The sequence below is a fragment of the Rattus norvegicus genome, chromosome 11, assembly GCF_036323735.1.
Source record: "Rattus norvegicus strain BN/NHsdMcwi chromosome 11, GRCr8, whole genome shotgun sequence".
In the NCBI taxonomy this organism is placed as follows: Eukaryota; Metazoa; Chordata; class Mammalia; order Rodentia; family Muridae; genus Rattus; species Rattus norvegicus.
In genome coordinates, this window is record NC_086029.1 from 47965202 (window position 1) to 47985918 (window position 20717).

The 20717-nt window shown below is 43.8% G+C and overlaps 1 long non-coding RNA gene across 3 annotated transcripts in view; it reads right to left on the reverse strand.

Moving 5' to 3' along the window:
* Positions 1 to 2047: 2047 nt before the first annotated feature.
* Positions 2048 to 20717, reverse strand: part of LOC102550135 (uncharacterized) — an 81834-nt gene continuing 63164 nt past the window's right edge. Inside the window, exons 3-4 of one of the 3 annotated variants that reach the window (XR_001840477.3) lie at positions 6378 to 6649; positions 2048 to 2530 (exon numbers count right to left, since the gene is read on the reverse strand). This is a non-coding gene — a long non-coding RNA (uncharacterized LOC102550135). Of the gene's footprint in view, positions 6650 to 17469; positions 18730 to 20717 lie in introns of those variants that run through there. The other 2 variants (XR_358198.5, XR_005491274.2) reach the window with 2 other exon arrangements.

A 20717-nucleotide genomic window follows, 5' to 3' on the forward strand; every position in this document is an offset into this window, starting at 1 on the left:
TTAAAGTTAGCTTTTAAAAGCTAATATTGAAAGTAATTGGCTTCATTGAGGTGTTTTCTTTTTCCTTTTTAGGTTATTAGTGTGGTATGTGTCTGTGCATGTCTGTGTGATGGGAAGGGACACGTGTGTATTGCCATGTGTGTGTGTGTGCATATATGTATGTGCACATATGTGAGCATGATAAGGGAGGGATACATGTATATTGCTGTGTGTGTGCATGTGTGTGCGTCTGTGGTCAGAGGACAACTTTGTGGAGTTGGTTCTCTCTTTCCACCTTTCTGTGGACTCCAGGGATCAAGCTCTGGTTCTCACCTTGTGCATGTGCACTCACGCACTGAGGCAGTCTGCCAGCCTCACTGTGGCATTTTCACACATGTGTGTCACTGTACTTGTGTGTACATGTGTCCAGTTTGCCTCTCCCACATGACTATCCTCTGTGATTCATGCTGCTCTCAAACAATCGCCCTTTCTGTTTCATGTCTCATGTGTGCAAGATTCCTCTTTCGCTCCCTCCTTTAATATCTCTTACTCCATTTTGATGGTTCCCTTTCTAGTTTCTCCCTCCTTCTTTCTCTTTCTCCCTCCTTCTCTCCCTCTCCCCCCCCCTTTCTCCCTCCTTCCTCCCTCCCTCCCTCCATCTCTCTCTTTCACACACCACACACACACACACACACATGCATGTGCAATACACATACACACACCACACACAAAATCACGTACACACATATATACACACAACACCTACACATATTCACATACACACAAATAATTTTAAGTCTATGTTTCATACATGAGAGAAAAGATGTAGTATTTGTCTTTTTGAGTCTGGATTATTTCAATTTCCAGTTTTCTCAATTCACCAGTAAATATTATGATTGTATTTTCCCTTGAATAAAATCCCATTTCGTGTATGCACTATTGTTCATGATCTTTTTCTTTCATCTGTTGTTGGACAGTGAGGCCAGTTCATTTCCTTGTTGTCGCCAAGAGTGCAGCTATGATCATAGATGTACAGGTATCTCTAATGGCTGGATATCCTTTGGGTGTTCCTCCTGTGAGACGAAGTACAGGCCTTGCACAGATGACCCAGTGCTTAAGATTATTTGCTACTCTTGCAGAGAACCTAAGCTCAGTTCCCACTACCCACATCTGGTAGCTCATGACCACCTTGTAACCATCCCATGGAACCCAATACTTACCCACCTGTGCCCTCTGAGGGCATCTGCGCATATGGCATACAGATACACATATACACAAGTAAAAATAGAATGAACCTTTAAAAATAAATGAAATACTAATGTTCTATTTCTAATATCAGATCTAATTAAATCTACCAGGTCAAACATAAGCAGGAGGCACAGGGCCCCTGTCCTCCCCAGCAGCTGGCATCTAATTGCATGAGCTCTTTTACCTTCTTAGGGTCAAACTCCACAATCTGCTATGTGACTGGGTCCATGAATCAGGAAAAGGAAGGGATCTTGCAGCCATGGGGGAGGGGGTTCATCAAATAAAGCCCTGTATCCTTGGAGTGCTGAGCTGAGCTGAAATATGAATTGAGCCCACAGAATGGGGAGTTTGGGGAGAGTGCTATGCTACACCCCAGGAAGACTCTTCCTCCCTGAGGCAACCAAAACGCTGTCTGTCCTGCACAGCATCAGATGTTTTTAACCATTTTCAGTGGCTCAGCTGAGATAACAGCAACAGAAACCAAACCAAACCAACAAACAATAAAAACCAAAACAAGAAAGAGAGAAAAGCAAAACAACTAACTGCCTTGCCTATACCACTCTTGACTCTGTTCAATGGAAATCGTCATGTTTATCACAAGTTTATGTGTATGTGATTATATCAGTGGACAAGGAGAATTCCCTAACCCAAATGTGTCATTGGTACAAAAAATTCTTATTTTTTAAAAATATTTTTATTGGGTATTTTTTATTTACATTTCAAATGTTATCCCCTTCCCCAGTTTCCCATCCATAAACCCCTATCCCATCCCCCACTTCTTCTATGAGGCTGTTCCCCCACCCACCCACCCCTTCCAGCCTCCCTGCCCTGACATTCCCTTACACTGGGGGAGTTCAGCCTTGGCAGGACCAAGGGCTTCTCCTCCTATTGGTGCCCAACAAGGTCATCCTCTGCTACAGATGCAGCTGGAGCCATGCATCTGTCCATGTGTACTCTTTGGATGGCAGTTTAGTGCCTGGGATCTCTGGTTGGTTGGTATTGTTGTTTTTATGGGGTTGAAAACCCCTTCAATTCCTTTCTCTAACTCTTCCAGTGGAGACTTCAATGATTGGCTTCGAGCATCTGTCTCTGTATTTGTCATGCTTTAGCTGAGTCTCTCAGGAGACAGCTGTATCAGGCTCCTGTCAGCATGCACTTCTTGGCATCTGCAATATTGTCTGGGTTTGGTGGCTGTATATGGGCTGGATCCCCAGTAGGGCAGTCTCTGAATGGTCGTTCCTTCAGTCTCTGCTCCAAACTTTGTCTCCGTGTTTCCTCCCAATGAATATTTTTGTTCCCCCTTCTAAAAAAAAAAAAAAAGTCTTATTTTTTAAAATGTTCGTTTCCTTAGCCCAATAACTCATTAGAAGTGCTTATTGGTTTTTAGGAGATTTTTGGTAAAGCATTTTTTGGAGGCCAGCTGCTGGGATCTGATTCTCTCTTAAAGCTAGAGGAAAGAGCACGGCAGGGGCAAAACTTGGTCCTGTGAGAAATTAGGGCTTCCTTTTTTTTATGAATAATAATGTTTACCTATCTTCTTGATTCTAAGTTACTCTGAAGCCAGAAGCTGTGGTTCTCTGGTCAAATTAACACCTGGTGCTTAAGAGCTGGCTGGGATGGCTGGGGGGACATTAAGTAAAGAGGTCCTTCCTAAGGCTGAGAATTTATTTACCTCCTTGTCAGCTAAGGAAAGTTGCTCTCTCACAAGAAGGAGGGGGCTGTGAATGGAGACGTTTTTTAAAATTATCTTTAGGGGTTGGGGATTTAGCTCAGCGGTAGAGCGCTTGCCTAGCGAGCACAAGGCCCTGGGTTGGTCCCCAGCTCCGGAAAATAAATAAATAAATAAAATTATCTTTAATCTTTTTTTTACAGTCCAGTTGTTATCCCCCTCGCAGTCTGCCCTCTGACAGTTCCTCATCCCATCCACAAGACACCCCATAGCCCAGTCTCCCATAGGATGTCCCTAACCTCCCCACCCCACCCCAGCCCACCCTACCAGACCTCCCACCCCCTGGGGCCTCAAGTCTCTCCAGGATTAGGAGAGTCTCCTCTCACTGAACCCAGACCGAGGAGTCCTCTGCTGTGTATGTGTCTGGGGCCTCATATCAGCTAGTGTATGCCGCTTGCTTGGTGGCTCAGTATCTGAGAGACTTCGTGGTCTAGGTTAGTTGAGACTGCCGGTCTTCCTATGGGGTTGCCCTCCCCTTCAGCTTTTTCTGGCTTTTCCTTAATTCAACCACTGGGGGTCTCTGTCTTCAGTCCATCGTTGGATGTAAGTAACATCTCTATGTCAGGGCTTGCTGGGCCTCTCGGAGGGCAGCCATGCTGGCTCCCATCTCTAAGCATACCATAGCATCAGTAAAAGTGTCAGGGGACATTTTTTAAAAGGATTCTAATCTCTATTTCCAAGGCAAAATGAAAGAGGGGGAAGCCTATCAGGCTGTATGCTCTCTTTAATTTCTAAGTTACTCTAATCTTCTGTCCTTTTCCTTCTTTCTCCTCCCAGTCCCCCCCCTCCTTCTGCTGCAATGCAATTCCTGCAATGTCATCATTCCTAACTTTTTGCACCTTTTCTAGGGACATAGATTGCATGGTTTTTCCCTAGCAGCAACCCCCCCTTTTCTTTACAAAAGTTCGCAAAAAGTTCAAATGTAAATTCCAGTCATAATTGAATAAGAAGTTGTCAATAAAGATGTTTGCATGTGTTTCCGTTAAGAATAGTCATCTAACTAGACATTCATTATCTGTCACTAGCCCCACAGTCACAGAGAGTCTAACACCATAGTCCTGTGACTAAGTTAACATCAAGGTTTTCTAAAGATAAACACAGTTGATATTTTATTTTCTATCCTTGCACCTACGATAAATTGTCAGTTCCCTTTTATGAACTTTGGATAATTGTTTTACAACCTCTTGGAATGTGTTCTGAGTTATAAATGCCTGCATTTTATCTCAGAAGCAGTTTCCCTGTCAGAGAGGGCTTTAATAGCTGTCCTATTATAAAGGGCTTAATAATTGCTAGTATAATTTTCGGAATTCTTATAGGATAATCATTAAGCATTAAGAAATCGCCTATTTGTCTATATAGCATCACTACAAGACAGTACATTTTCATCGATCTGTAGAAATCTGTCCAGAAGGGTGGGCTGATGCCCAGTGATTGTTATATGTATTTGTGTGAGTGTGTGTGTGTGTGTGAGTGTGAGTGTGTATGTGTGAGTGTGTGTGAGTGTGTGTATGAGTGTGTATATGTGAGTGTGTGTGAGTGTGTGTGTGTGTGTGTGTGTGTGTGTGTGTGTGCGCACCATGTCGAAGTATGCTTCTTCTATTCTCTTATCATGAAGGGATGTTAAACTTTGTCAAAACTGTTTTGGCATCTGTTGAGAGCTAATCATGTGACTTTATCCTTCAGTCAGTTTGTGTTCTGTATTACACAACTCCTCTCTGAATGTGACACCTGGCCACTGCACCCTGAATCTTACAGATTGAAAACACTGCCTGTCCGAGGGGTCACTACCTCACCAAGACTCACAACTGGATTTGAGGTTTTGGGGGGGTATATGAGTGTGTCCTGGGGGTAGGACTCCCACCTCTCGCATCACTGGTGTTCCTCTGATCAGGAGTCTGAGTCTCTGAAGCAGGGTTCTGCTTCTTATCAATACATTGCTTTTTCCTGCACTTTCTAGAGAGCCAGTGAGCTCTCAAGTCTCTCCCTTGCTTTCTCTCTTTGGAATAAAGTCTATTTTTTAAAAATCCAGCTCCAGATTTTGGCCACTGGATCACACAGAGGCAGCCTCTAATAACCCGACTCACACTTCTTTTTCCCCGAGGAGTCTTCCTCGAATCTTCAGTTTCCTATCAGTGCACCATGGTCACATGGAACCAGTTTTCACTACAGTTTCTCCCAGCCTGGCTTGTGTCACTTAGCCACCTGGCAGTAAATGGGGATGTGTCTCCATAATTGTATATTTTAAGGGGAGGGGCAAAACGGAAATGCTCAGCACCTGGTGAAAACTATTCAGACTTTCAAGAGAACAATGGCCACTGGATCCCTTGAAGTGTAGGAGCTCAGGTCACAGTATAGGTCACAGCCCATGAATCCCTGGGGAATATAGGGCCATGGGTAACTGTAGGTCACAGCTGTGAGTACCCCCTGGATGTCTCAGTGAAGACATGAGCAAATCTTTTCCTATGCTTAACTTAAAAATCTGACATGTCAGAGACATTTGAGTTCTGTCATTCGGGGGTCACAGAGACACCAGAAAACAGACTTTAGTAAAAGGCTGAGCGTTCACAAGGAAAAGTCTGTAGGTGCTTGGTCACCTCAGATTCTTGGAATGTACAAGATGATCGTGCAGCTTTATGGCTCCATTCTCTGGAATTCATGATGACCTGCCTTTAATGTTTTTCCTTTATGCAAGCTGCTTTTATGTTCATGTTACGAGTTATTTGGACAATACGTTTTAAGGATATATCAGGGGCCACATTTCTGTCAGGGTTTAAGGTTCTGTCGACATTGCAGTACTGTCTCCATGAGCAACATTTAACTTTCAATGTGTTGTTTCTCAAACCAGATTCTACAGAGGTGTCTTTGGGGGTGTTCCCAAGCTAGGGAAACATGGCTTTAAGTTTTACTCAAATGCTGACCTGAAGGTGTTGAATCCTTGGTGACTACTAATGAGATCTGGGTACTTCATGGCCATCGAAATCCAAATACTACAGGCTAGGGATCGTTCTGAAAGACTAGTTAACAAGACAAAATGCAGTCTGTAGATTTAGAATATTCTAGCCGATCAGGGCAGGGGCAGTTACAGAAAAGGCAGGTGTGGAGTGTGGAGCAGGGGAGTTACCAGGAGTGGCAGGTATGAGTGTTCCTGGTCTTAGGTGTTTGTTTTTAGCCCTTTGATAGTGAAGAAACAAGAAAAAAAAAGGCAATGAGAGGAAAGCATTTGGCAGTGTTTTGTTTCTGGGAAGAGTCCAGACAGAAAGGGATCAGGTGTGGCACACCTGTAGTGTAAAGATAAGCGGTCACTAGAAAGAGTGACCAACTCTGGGTGAATTCCTTAAACCCACAGTACCTGTTTGGTCTCTGCTGACAAAACCTGTGCCCTGAGCCTTTCCCAGCCATCTCCACTGTATATGCATCTTACCTGAATAGACAATAAAACAACCTCTGCCCAGAGCAAAATGACATTCTTCTGAGCGACTTAGCTCATTCTCAGTGACGCCAAGCATGGTGTCTGGAACTGTGGCAGATGATGGGGAAGGAGATCAATCATTCTGGAGGCAGTCAGGAGCTCCAAAGATAAAGGAGATGATTAAAATCCAATCTCAGGATGAACTCCAGCACAGCCTGATCCTGCTGATGGGGAGCGTCTAGCATCAGTGTTTCCTTGGGGAAGGGGTCAAACCAGGATGCTCTCTAGGAAAATAATGTCCCTCAGGTTAGTTTAGAAACAAATGTGGCTTCCTGTGTGACCAACTTCCCACAGGGTAAACAAAAGAATGTTGCTGTTTGTAAAAAAAAAAAAAACAAACAAAAAAAAAGTATTTGAAGCATCAATTTACAAAAGAACAGACATAAAAGCATTTGAAGTCCCCTTATGTTTCTGCCAGATGGCAGAGCAGGATGTCCTCTCCATCGAGTGTGGGATGCTTCCTATGGCTTCATGATGTGTGCCAGTTCCATATGTGCACACACACACACTTACATATACATACACACTCATACACACATGCACACACACTCTCAAACATACACTCTCACACACACAAATACACACTCATACACACACATGCATACACACATGCACTCACACATCACACACACATACACACACATTCATACACACATGCACACACGCTCTCAAACATACGCTCACACACATACAAATACACACTCACACACATACATGTACACACACCACATACTCACCACACACATAGACATGCATATACACCATGCACTCATACCACACACACATACACACACATAAATACACACTTACACACATACATGCACACCACACACACAAATACACACTTACACACATATATGCACACCACACACACACACACACACACACACACACACACCTTATTGGTTCTCTTTCTCTGGATAACCCTGATTAATAAAATTCCACTCAATATGACAAAAATTGAATAAAGTCCTGCCAACTAAATAAAACATTCTCCTGGACTCGTGAGTCGAATCTTGAGCACTGTGTGTGAACATGCTCTTTCCTGTGTGGAAAGTTGTGTTGTGCTTCCTGTGACTCACCCCTGGAGGGACTGAGATAGGTAAGATGCTCAAGACGAACAAGAAGTTCAATGCTGACATCTACCTCTTGGGTTGAGGCGGTCAGGCAAGTTTCATTGGCCTTTAGATCATTGTGTTAAGCCTCAGTCTCTTCATCTATAAAGCAATAATAATAATAATAATAATAATAATAATAATAATAATAATACCTACCTCACATGATTATTGTAAGAATTGTATTGGTGCTGCAAAGTGCTTTTCTCTGCATCTAGTACTTAGTAAGTCTTTATCCCAAATGCAGGCATTATAGGGACCCTGAAGGAAAATCAGTGTGCTGGAACATGGATGAGTTGAAATCCTAATGGGACAACTTTAGTAATTAACACAGCTTTGTTATCTATACTGTAGGATATGGCCAACCTTTATCTATCTATCTATCTATCTATCTATCTATCTATCTATCTATCTATCTACTATCCATCTATCTATCTCTCTATATATCTATCATATATCTCTATCTCTATCTATCTATCTCTATCTCTATCATCTATCTATCTCTACCTATCATCTATCTATCTCTATCATCTATCTATCATCTATCATCTATCTATCTTATATCTATATCTCTAGATATCTATATATCTATCATGTACCTATATCTCTATATCTCTATCTATCATCTATGTCTATCTATCTATCATCTATCATCTATCTATCTATCTATCTATCTATCTATCTATCTCTATCCATCTCTATCTATCTATCTCTATCTATCTCTATCTATCATCTCTATCTATCTATCTATCTATCTATCTATCTATGTCTATCTATATATACATTGCTCAGGGGAAAGGCTTATTTAACATTGGAAAATGCTTTCTTCTATTGAGCACCTTATTCATCTTGTGTAGCAGAGATAATGAGTTCCACTGCCCCCAGAGTTACAGAGCTGAGCCATGAGCTCATCAACAGACAAGCAGACAAGCAGTGTTTCACATCTTGGATAGATATCAGGGGGGATTCACCTTTGGTAGTGATGAGGAAGAGTTAAAATGCGAATGTACAATTATCGACTAGCTCTCTGAGGTCATGCCTGGTGTATTTCGTTCTGAACTTCTTGCTCAATGCCTTTCAAATCTTTCTTGCTAAATTTGGCTCCTCGAAAATTATTCCTCCAAGGCAGAAAATTGGCAGTCAAGTGAGTTCCGTTGGCCTTTAGATCACTGTGTTTTTTAACTTGTAATTTTCCATGGCTCTCCTCCATTCTCCATCAAGTTTCTATTGTGTGCCACATTACCCATGGGGTGGCAGCATTGATCTTGACCCATGATCCACATTCCCTTGTCGAGAACTGTTCCATTAGGTAGGCCTCTTTCAGGAATGATGTAGACTATCTCTATCAATCGAAGAATTCTATGTATAGACACAAAACGACTATTATCAATAACTTAAAGCTATGTGTAGACACAGTGCTTCTCATGTGCACTGAAAATCAACTTTTCATTTCTAACAGCTCACATCTAGCATGGGTAGGTAGTTTCTGAGAAAGTTCTCAGCCTGGGCAATTGCAAGAGCAGAAGTATGCAGCACAGAGGGGAGAGTAAGGAATCAAACCCCATAGGCAAAGATGGTGAAGAACAGAAAGTTGGAAGGCTATGCCATAAGGTTTGTTTGGACACATTTCAGATGTCTGGAGAGTGGAGGCGACAGAATCTGGAAATAGAAATCTGAAGTTTAGAGAGAGGTTGAACATTGGAGACTCATGGACATATGTAATAACTAAGCACAACCAACAGAGAGTGTTACCTAGGCTATAGCTGAGGGAGAGAAGTGGGTCAAGAACTGTATGATTTGAGGAGATGCAACATAGGGACTGTTGAGAAATGCCTCAGAGACGATGTGGTTGAAACTCAACAAATGAAGAGAGTGCAAAGGAATGGCTGGCTGGTGCAGTCCAGTAAAGACTTCAAAAATGCTAGAAGGGAGCAGCCCAAACCACCAGGGATGGAGAGAGCCATCACAAAAAAAAAAAAAAAAAAAAAAAAATGGCTTCCACTTAGAGTCGAATGAAAAAGATGAGAATCATTCTCTGTGAAAGATAAAAGAACTTTGCTTAAAGCGTGACAATTTGAGTTTCATTTTGGTCAGATGGGATCTGTATAGATGATCTTCACCAAAGAAGTTTCTAAGATCCTGAATGGGGTAGGTTTAAGGGAAGACCAAGTGAGAAAGTGAGTGAATGTGTGTAATTCTGAAATAGCTGTGATCTAATACATGGAGAATAAACAACCAGAGCAGCAACTTGAGGTGATAAAGACCAGACTCCATGGAGATACAGTTTCAAGAAAGGTAATACCAGTAGAAGCAGCACTCGTCTCTCCTTCCTGGTCAGCTAAGATGTGAACAAGCCACTGCCACCAGATCTAACCACCATGGAGATTTCCCCATGGATTGCATTCTCTTAAATCATGACCCAAAATAAGTTTTTCATCCATTCTACAGTAACAAATAATGAAAATAATTTTTAAAAATCAGTACCAGGTGTGGAGTTGTTGATGTGAATTTGACCATGTAGGTCATGGGAGTTTGGACTGATTTACAAAAGGGATTATAGACTGGAGAAGTTCTTGAGTGCTGTAAGGTGATAATAAATCATGTTTGTGTGTTAATGAGAAAAGACATAATGTTGACAGTTTGCTTTCCCCCTACAGTAGAGAACAAGAAAAATTTGTTATCCAAACCAACTATCAGACAATCAATATATCCACAAAGGTAAAATAATCAAGAAGCAATTTCCAATAAAATCAATCAAAGTTAATATTTTTATAAATTATTAATGTGAGGAAGGCAGTAAATGAATTATGAATTATAGTTAATATTAAACATGGGTACATTTTAGTTGCCACTTAAAAGTCAGATCTTTAAAGTCATGAATATAAATTTGTGAAGTAAAACTCATTCATTCTAAAAGGGATAATGACTTTATAACAATACAAAATAAGTGAATGAGAAAGTGTGCTGATACATTAAGAAAAACAAAATCAGTGTATCCTGAACAGAGGGATATACTTGGGGCATTGAATGGAGGTCTTGATGTATACCCAATGGGCAGGCAGTAAGATACCACCTATCAGAGAGCAACACTGGTTCTTGAATGAGCCAATGCAATGACTTAATTTTACCCAAATCAGTGGATTCATGAATTACTTACTCTAAAATTATTCTGTTTTGTTTTACAGAGAATACTTGGAAATCAGGAATGTTCTGAAATGATGAGAATCTTCATGCCAAGACCTGAAGCCCAGCCCAGTTCTTGTCCATCCAGTTCGTGCTGCGGCAACTCCCGAGAAGCTCATTTGGTTACTTCTCATTTGTTTCCATATTTAGTGAACACATTCCTAACTGCAAAGCTGTCATCAATACAGAGCTCTTGCAGTGCCTCATTGTGCAAACATCTTTCATGTGTGCTAGGCATTCTCAAAGCTTAATAATCTGCATCTGATTTGCATCATCTTATTTAAACAAAGGCGGTATTGGCCACAATGCCTTCTGAGACAGGCTTTGAAAAGCTGCAATAATTTTTTGCAGCTATGTAGTAACAATCGTTTTCTTCCTGGTTTCCAGAAATGGTTTTGCTCTCTGTGTTTTTACAAAAACAGGAGGCTGAGTGGGTAGATGGTGGGTGGGTGGGGAATGCTTCTCAGATTATGAAGGTTGAGACCTGAGATGCACTTCAGGATGACTGTCATACCCCCCCCCCCAACCCCATGAGTCTTCCTCATATCTGCGCTGTGCTCTTTGCTGAATCCTTACCAGGACAGGAGCAAAGCCTTCAGTTTCATTTCTAAGTGCTCTGGGGACCCCCATAGAGCCTGTGTTTCCGATTCATCTGCTAACATCATGGTCTGTGGAAAAGTGACTCTAGGGCTAATTCTCAATCATTTGGGGTAACAGCCAACATGATTGAAACCCAGCATGTGAGGTGCTCCAGAAGGAGGTGCTCCAGAAGGAGGTGCTCCGTACTCCTCTTTTTCTTGTTTAGTGTAAACCTGGGAACAATGCTTCCACCCAGTGGTGTTTTACACTTAGGCTTCTTAGAGGAAACTAAAATTTGCCAGGGGCCAGCCCTGCGGTGTCTTCTTTGTTATTCAGTACTCCTTGAGGCAGTAGAGGAGGAAGAGCATCAGTGGGGTAAGATTTAGTCTTATGTGAAATTTAGGGTTGCTGTATAATAATACAAGTTTTTCCTATCTCATTCTAAATCACTTTGCTACTGTAGCCGACCTGCCTACTGAGTTCCTCTGAGAAACTGTGTAGCACCTCATCCTAAAACCACAGGAGGTGCTCCAGAAGGAGGTGCTTCGTGCTCCTCTTTTTCTTGTTTAGTGTAAATCTGGGAAAAATGCTTAATAAATAGTAAAGTAACCTTTGTTTTATCTCTGCAGGAACTGTGTTGCTTTAACTTTCAGCCTGCTGGTTGAAGTCCCAGGAAAAAAAGGGGGACACTTTGATTTTAGCATTTATTTCTGAGTTGTACAAAGTTTCCTACAAAAGCTCTCTAAGAAAAAGGGTGGGAAAGGGATTTAAGGGAAAGAGGGATTAGTAGAATCTAAGGAAAAGTGGGATAAGGAGTGCTAAAAAGAGGGAGATAAGGAGAATAATACTAGGAAAACTGGGGGCAAGGAGAATGAGTGTGTGCCTTCTTCTCTTTGTCCTCAGCACTTATCCTCCTTTCAGAATACATGATCACATGGTAAAAAGTTCATCACAAGTTTGCACATAAATTCAGGTCAAATCGAATAAGAGGTTTACAACAGAGACTGTTTACATGCATATCCACTAAGAGTAATTATCTGACTAAATGTTCATCACCTGTCACAGCCCTACAGGTTCATGGAGAGTTAAAAAACATAACTAAGTTATTAGTGAAGTTTTGTATAGATAAACCCAGTCAATATTTTACCTTCTCTCCTAGCACCCATAACAAACCATAGGTTCCTTTTTATGACATTTTCTTAATGCTTTTTACAACCTGTTGGAATGTGCTCTGAGTAGCAGAGTGCCTGTTTACTATCAGAAGAAATTAACCAGTGACACTAAAGACTGGCAGAGATCTCATTGCAGTTTTGATTATCAGAAAGGACTTAATACCAGTCTCACTGCAAAAGAGCCTAATAAATACTGATATAATTTTAGGAATTCTTATAGGATCATCATTAAGAATTAAGAAGTCATCTATTTGTCTATATAGCATCATTACAAGACAGTACGTCTTCATAGTTTGGCAAAGATCTGCCCCAAAGGGTGGACTAATACCTAATGATTGTCATATATATTTAATAATAACAGGAAAAGCATATTAATATCAGGAATCTTTCCTAAAATGAATTTCTCCTGGGCCTTGCTGATCTGAGCAAATCCATCATGAATTTTTTTTTAAATCCAAGGCAGGCCATCTTAGGAAGATCACCTGCTAGTTACTAGCTTGTCCTATATTGGCTCCTGAAAAAGAAATTATATCAACTAGTGTGATGCTGATCAATCCAGAGGAATATTAGACAAACTGGCGGAATAAATATGAAAAGTGATTTAGAATGAGATAGGACAAATGTAATGTAGAAATGACATAGACGTGCACATATGTAGATGCACATGATGTAGATGCACACAGATACACACGCACATGCACGGACACACACACACATGTTGTTGAAAACATTACTACAAATTGGAATCCTTTAATGCTCAGTGCTCTGAGCCATGTGGGAGTGGCTTGTGCAAGGAGAGCAGGTGAAATTCTGGGATCTACTCAGCTAAGCAGCCCCAAGTTGTCAGTGATTCCTGAGCTTAGGGATCCACAGGGAAACACACAACTGTCAGCAAGCAGGCACTGTGTATGATGGGTGGGGCAAATGAAGTGTGCAGTGTGCATGTTAGGTATTGTATGTGCTGAATGAGTTCTTGACTCCATGCATGTCAGCAGCATGTGAACTCACACTGCCACCCTCCATGGCACACCCATGTGAACTCACACTGCTCCCCTCCATATGTTCATTCTTGTTTGCAATCCAAATCCAGTGGTTTAGACAGAAGTGGAATCTTGACTTTGAATTCTAAGAACTCCATTCGTGGCTATGGTGGGTTTAGTCGACTGGTTGCTGCTGATGACCAGTCTGGATCTTAATTAAGTCAGTTCTATTTGTGGTTTAGTAATCCATGCTTACATGAGCTTTGGTTTGGGGAATGGACTATATGTGAAGTCTCCTCTGACAGTGGATTATCAACCTAGCTGCACCAATGCTTCCATTCCTTACCCTGTTCCCTTCTGGTCTCTTGTTTGCACTGCCCAGTTGTGACACTAGCCCTGTGACCCCCCTACTCCCATCAGCAGCCTGGGCTTTGACCAACGACAAATGAGCGAAAGATACACCTTCCACATACAGATTTCCCTGCTCCATGCTACATGTGAAAACACCTTTCACTGTCCTTTTAAAATTACTCTCAATTGCCTCCAGCTTCTTCTGATATGAAGGCATGACTCTTCAGCCTGGTTAGTTAGTGTCATGAGAGGCAAGTGTCTATCTGAGGCTAGTTCTGACCACACCATGCCTTGTGCTACTAGAAAGAGGCCAGTTCCAAGGACATGTGTCAATTCTCAGTTACCCTATATCTATTAGCCAGAGGACTCATTTTATTAATTTTAAAACACTAAATGTATTTATTTATTTTGGGGAGGGTGGGGTTCCCACCACAGCTCATACATAGAGGAAACCCTTTGGGAGTCAGTTCTCTCCTTCCACCATCTGGGTTCCAGGGTTCAAACTCAGGGCATCAAGCTCATCTATGAAGGCCTTACCTGCTGATCTGACTCACTGGCCCTGCTCAGGGGACTTTGGCAAGAACAACTCATACACCCTCAGCTGGGAAGTAGTCTCCTCATGCCCAGGAACCACCTCAACCATCTTCCTGTGACACCAAATGGTCAGAGCTGAACATGATGTGTATCAAGCTATCCTCACCCTCAAACATGTCTGTGTCTTCAACATCAGCCTGGCTCCATTGTTTAGCGTCTTTGTAAGAACTGTTTCCCTAGAAGTAGGTTTCTCAGGACACTGTGCCAAACCTCAAGGTTTTATACAAGTCACTTGTCATTTGGGTTTATTTCTAGCCATACAGTCTTAGATTTCCACATCATTTCATATCCTCACAACTCTGCTCCCAGGACAGTTGAGTGAAGTTCTACATCAGAGATTCCCAAAGGGTCCGTGGTTATAAAGCAGCGATTCAGGCTGCTTTGTGAGGGTAGAAGGCTCTGCCACCAGCAGCATTAGCCTGACATGAGTTTCCACACGAATATCAATTTGCATAAAGACACAGACAGTAAAGAGTTCTACAAAAGACTCACCCATGTGAGTGACCATAAAGTAGAAAAGAAAAGAGGAGACCAAGTCTCTGGAACTATAGATAAGGCTTGGAGGTTGAGGTTCTTCCAGAGGACTGGAGTTCAGATTCCAGCACCCACATGATGACTCACAACTGTCTTTACTGCCTGAGAGAAACTGAGTTTTGAGGACTCCCCTACTCTGGTTACATGGGGTAATCCACAGGTGATTTCAGGACTGGACAAAGCAGCAGGTTTTTTGGCAAGAGGGCCACACCCAGAGACCCTCTGCTGACTTGGCAATGGTGCACCCACACAGATGAGTAGGAAGCTTTCATCCCCTTTCTCTGCATGTGCATCTGGTGCCCCTACCCACTTCCTGCTGGTCTGCTGTAGCTGCCTTCCCAGCCTTTGGGAAGAGGCAAAGACTTCAGATGGAGACAGGATAGCCTTTCAGGTGTCCCAAGTCTGTAAGCAGCTGGATTCTGACATCTAATGTAATCTCTTATATTTTTGGTTGTGAGCCTAGCCTTTAACGGCTGAGCCATCTCTCCAGCCCTAATGTAATCTCATCACACATCAGCTCTGGCAGTCAATGTTGAGATGGCTGTCATTCTTTTGCAGAACTTAAGCACTTAATGAGACGATCTAAAGAGAACGCTTAGCACATAGTATGGCCCCAGTCAGAGAAGTAGCTTCCTCTCCCTCCTCAGTCTCTTGTGATCTCAAAACTCTTGGAGAGCAAAGAGAACCTTTTTTGTTGTTTTATTTTTGCATTTTAATTGGCTATTTTATGTATTTACATTTCAAATGTTATCTCCTTTCCCAGTTCCTCCCTCTCCCATTTCCCTTTCTCTGCTTCTATGAGGATCCTCCCCCTCCCTCCCACCCACTCCCACTCACACCTCACTGCCCTGGCGCTCCCCTACACTTGGAAATCGAGCCTCACAGGACCAAGGGTTTCTCCTCCTATTGATGCCAGACAATGCCATCCTCTCTACATATGCAGCTGGAGCCATGGGTTTCTCCATGTGTTTTCTTTGGTTGATGGTTTAATCCCAGGGAGTTCGGGGGGGGGGGGGGTCCGGTTGGTTGATATTGTTGTTCTTCCTATGAGGTTGCAAACTCCTTCAGCTCTTTCAGTCCTTTCTCTAACTCCTCCACTGGGGTCCCAGTGCTCAGTCCGATGGTTAGCTGCAAGCATCCTCATCTGTATCAGTACAGCTCTGGCAAACCTCTCAGGAGACACCCGTATCTGGCTCCTATCAGCAAGCACTTCTTGGCATCAGCAATAGTGACTGAGTTTGGCATCTGTATATGAGATGGATCCCTTGATTCAGTGGAGAAAGTGGGTTGTGGCCAACTCGAATTTTGACTTCAGCCTTCCACTGGGAGGGAAGGTCCACGCAACCACTAGGGGGCGCCAATTGCATGGAAAAGGGGGGCTTTTGCTGTTCTGGAAGAAAAACCAGGTGACTCATTCACTTTCTTTTAAAATTTGGGACTGAGCGCAGCCTCCGTGCTTGCTGGTTTTTCTAAAATCTAGGCAGTCAGGACAGGGGTCGCAGGACATGCGGAAAGTGCTCTCAGATCCCTCCCCAGGGACTCACCAGCGATCTATTCTGCACACACGCCCTGCCTTTGCAATTCAACTCCTTTAACTTTCTTTTCTTTCTCCTGGACCCGAAGTCCCTCCAAGACAGACAGTTTGCCTAGTGTGCGTAAGAAGAGATCTGTGGGGAAAGAAGCGTCCTTACTTTAAAGTGTTTCTGATTTTTCTTTTCTGCATATGTATGTGCTTATGGTGTGCATACGTGTTCACACGTGTAGAAACGAACCTGTGTGTCACAAAGTCCAATGATGACATGAGGGTCTTCTTCAATTGGTCTCCGCCTTACGCACTGGGGTAGAGTCTCTTCCTAAACCTGGAGTCTTTTGAATTAGAGTTTCTCATTGCTCCCCAAGAGCAGTTGTGAGATCACAAGAGACCGAGGATAAGGGGTCGGGGAGGAAGCTACTTCTCTGACTTGTGTCCCTACTGTTTTCTAAGTGTTCTCTGTAGATCATCTCCTTAAGTGCCTAAGTTCTACAGGAGAATGGCAGCTATTCCAGCATTGGCTTCCCAGAGCTGATGTGTGATGAGATTACATTAGATGTCAGAAGCCAGACGCAGACTTGGGACACCCGGAAGGCTATCCTGCCTCCACCTGAAGCTCATGCCTCTTCCTATAGGCTGGGAAGGCAACTAGACCAGCAGGAACTGGGTGGGGTCCTGAATGCCATACACACGCAGAGAAGAGGGGACAGGAGCTCAAAAACTCTCTTTCTGGAAATCTGAACTCAGGTCCTCATGCCTGAGCAGCAAGCACTGTAGCCACTGAACCCTCCTCCCTCGTCCCTCCCCCCTCCTCCATCTTCCCTCCTCCCTCCTCCCTCTTCAATCCCCCTCCTCCCTCCTCCCTCCTCCCTCCTCCCTCCTCCCTCCTCCCTCCTCCCTCCTCCTTCATCCCTCCTCCCTCTTCATTCCCCCTCCTTCCCCACCCTCCTCCCCCCTCCCTCCTCCCCCCTCCCTCCTCCCTCCTCCCTCCTCCCTCTTCCCCATTTCAAAGGTTTGGAACCAACCAGATCAGATCTTTTGGACTGGAGTTTTACACTCAGCTCATAAGCAGACCTACAGTTGTATTCAGAGATCCCTGGGGTCAGTAGGAATACTATGATCAGAATTAGCCCACCATTGCATTTAAGGGTGACTAGACCTGGGGAAATTACATGTAATGGATAGCCCATAATGACCAGGGAGAGAGGAAGCTGGAAGACAGTGAAGTGACCTGTTTTGTCCCAAATAGAGTGTGGTGAAGGTGGGAAGACTGTTTGCCAGAAGGGGGAGTACACACTGTCCTTGGGTCTGTTGGGAGTCTGTGCATCAGAGTGGACACGCTTCCTTAGTAAGTGTGGGGATTACTTGTGAGAAGAGTCTCCTCGGGGAGCCTTGCAGATGGTGGGTGCTTTTGTGCCATTTACAATTATGTCAGGTGTGTGGGCTCTCTTACATGCTGATAAATCCTCTTCTGAGATGCCATGCACACCCTACCTGTGAATTACCATGGTCATTTAACTGAACTCAAAGTCAGGCCCGTGAGATTAGACAATCTTTGTGCAAAACCTAGGTATTTACAGTGAGTGTAGCAGATTTTATATTCCTTAACATTTCAAGACTCATAGATCTAGAAGATAATTCAACTCCCGCTAGCATTGGGCACGTGTTGAATATGTGTGCCTGGAGGGTGTCTTTGGGTGTTGCGAATACTATGAAAATCTCAACCAAATAAGCGTGCCCCAAATGGCCGGAGTCAAAAGCTCCCATGTCCCAGGATTACACAGGAGCCTGGCACACTCAGCTGGAGTAGCTTTCTTTGACTCGAGACCTGTAGCTTGCTTATCCAATGGCCCAGAGCTGCAGACAGGCAAGGCAAGGTAGAGCTGTGGGTAAGACGTGAAGCCTCCGTAGCAGGAGTGTGGGGGACAGCAACAGCCCAGTGCTGCTGTGGAGACCTCCGACCATCAAAGGGTCTAAGACACAAGGGCACAAAAGATATGCCAGTCAGTGCCCCTGTTGAATGATCTCCTCAGGAAACCTCTGTCGGAATTCAAGGTGAGCTCTGGCAGAAAAACAAGATCACCCCACTGTTCTGAGGAAATGGGGTGGAGATCTGCAGAGGAAACGATGTTTCAAACATCCTGTGTCCTCTGGTGCTCCCTGCAAACCACTTAAAGATGCATCTGGACTCTATTATTCCACTTCCTTCTTTGCTTCTCCAGGCAGGAGCACAGCCAGTGGTGTCGCACTGGGCAGGACCTGGACCTGTCAGAAAAAAACAGGAAAGCAGACGGCACAGACACTCAGAACCTGGGGCTGTCACTCAGAACCTGGGGCTGTCACTCAGAACGTGCTGGCTGCCTTCCTGTAAAGCTTACACCCTTGAGAAAAGTCTTTTCTTGACGCCTGGGTAATGCCTGGATTTCACACAATTATCAAGGACACAGATAATCCCCATCCTCGCTCAGGAAAGGAATCCATTTTTAGGTACAAATTAATAGGATAAAGGACTGTGCCTGGGCAATTGCACAAGGACCCCATTCAGAAAAGCCCCATGTGTGCTGACATAGTCTGCCTTGGTCACCTGGAAACTCTGAGTATTGTTTGGACACAGAGCTCTGTGTCTTCACTTTTGCACAGGGCCCACAGTATAGTCCATTCTGGAGAGGTAACTCGGGAGCTAGGCAGATCCGAATGACATTTTGGTCTCCCACTTAGTAAATGCCATCTTGGACAAGTGGGAATAGGCTCCTGGCATGAGTGTTCTTGGCTACAGAGAAGAGCTGCTGAGTGTCTCCCACTGACTGTGAGATTGTTGTGGGCTCACCTAGTGAGTCCAGGTAGTCTGAACACTGAGCACCAAGCCAGTAAATGTCAACAATTTGCCTGAAAATTAATTAAATTATACCCTGTTCTTGAAATATATGGTTATGCGAGTAATAAAATATGTGTTTCCTGATCAGCTATTATGTGGCAGCACCACCTGTATTTATAACGCCGGGGATCAAGTGTCCAATTTCAGACTTGAAGGATTCTCTTTAATGATAGTTCTTATTTATTTATCGAAAATACCATTCATACTTCAATGTAGTTTGAACACGTTCACCACCGCTATCCTTCTCCAACCCCCTCTCCCTGTCCCAACACATTTTTCTCCCAACTTCAAGACATTTTAAAAAGAATAAGCCGTTGAGTCTAATCGGTGCGCATGGGTCTGAGTCCACCCACTGAGCCGTCCTCTGGAGCGTGGGCCATCCACCAATGGCCACGATCTCCAAAGGAAAATTGACGCTACCTCTAGCAACCAGCAAACTCTAGTAGCTCTTCAGCTAGAGGAGAGTTTTGTGTCTCCTCTCCACCCCAAGCCATCACCCTCAGGAAGTCATGTGACCATTGTGCAGTATGGGAAGTCTCTGCCTCTGTCGGACTCCAAATCCCTTTATACACACCAGGCAAGAAAACCTAAATGACAGATGAGACGGGAGAATCCCAGAACCCCCTGTCCTTACGGCCCACGGTTTGATGGCAAGTGCCTTCACTGGGTATCATAGTTAGGGTTTTACTGCTGTGAACAGACACCATGACCAAGGCAATTCTTATAAGGACAACATTTAATTGGGGCTCGCTTACAGGATCAGAGGTTCAGTCCCTTATCACTGAGGCAGGAACAGGATGGCATCCAGGCAGGCATGGTGCAAGAGGAACTGAGAGTTCTACATCTTCATCTGAAGGCTGTTAGTAGAAGACTGACTTCCAGGCAGCTAGGATGAGGGTCTTAAAGCCCACACCCAAAGTGACACACCTACTCCAACAGGGCCACACCTATTCCAACAAGGCCACGCCTTCTAATAGTGCCACTCCCTGGCTCAAGCATATACAAACCATCACATTGGAGCATGGTTACCAGAAGCCTTTGTCTCCCTTTGCTGTGCTATCTTACTCTTCCCCGTCAGATCAACAAAGGTGTCATGTGACTTGTCCTTGACAATGGCAGAGGGGCCAGGTTGAGCTCTATCAGTTCTTGGACCATCCAGCTTGACTCTGACTAGGCCTTGGAGCCTGGGATGGGAAGGTTGGTTCCCTGGTCAGAGCTTCTGTCCCACCCTGAAGCCTTCTGTCTTTCTCCTTACATGGCCATCTGTTTTTTTACCTGCTCAATGACTGTAGTCTGATTTCCATCTGGTCATCCTCCCCAAATCCTGGGGTGCAGAATACGACAAATGGTGATAAATGGGAAGAAAGGAGTCATAGAA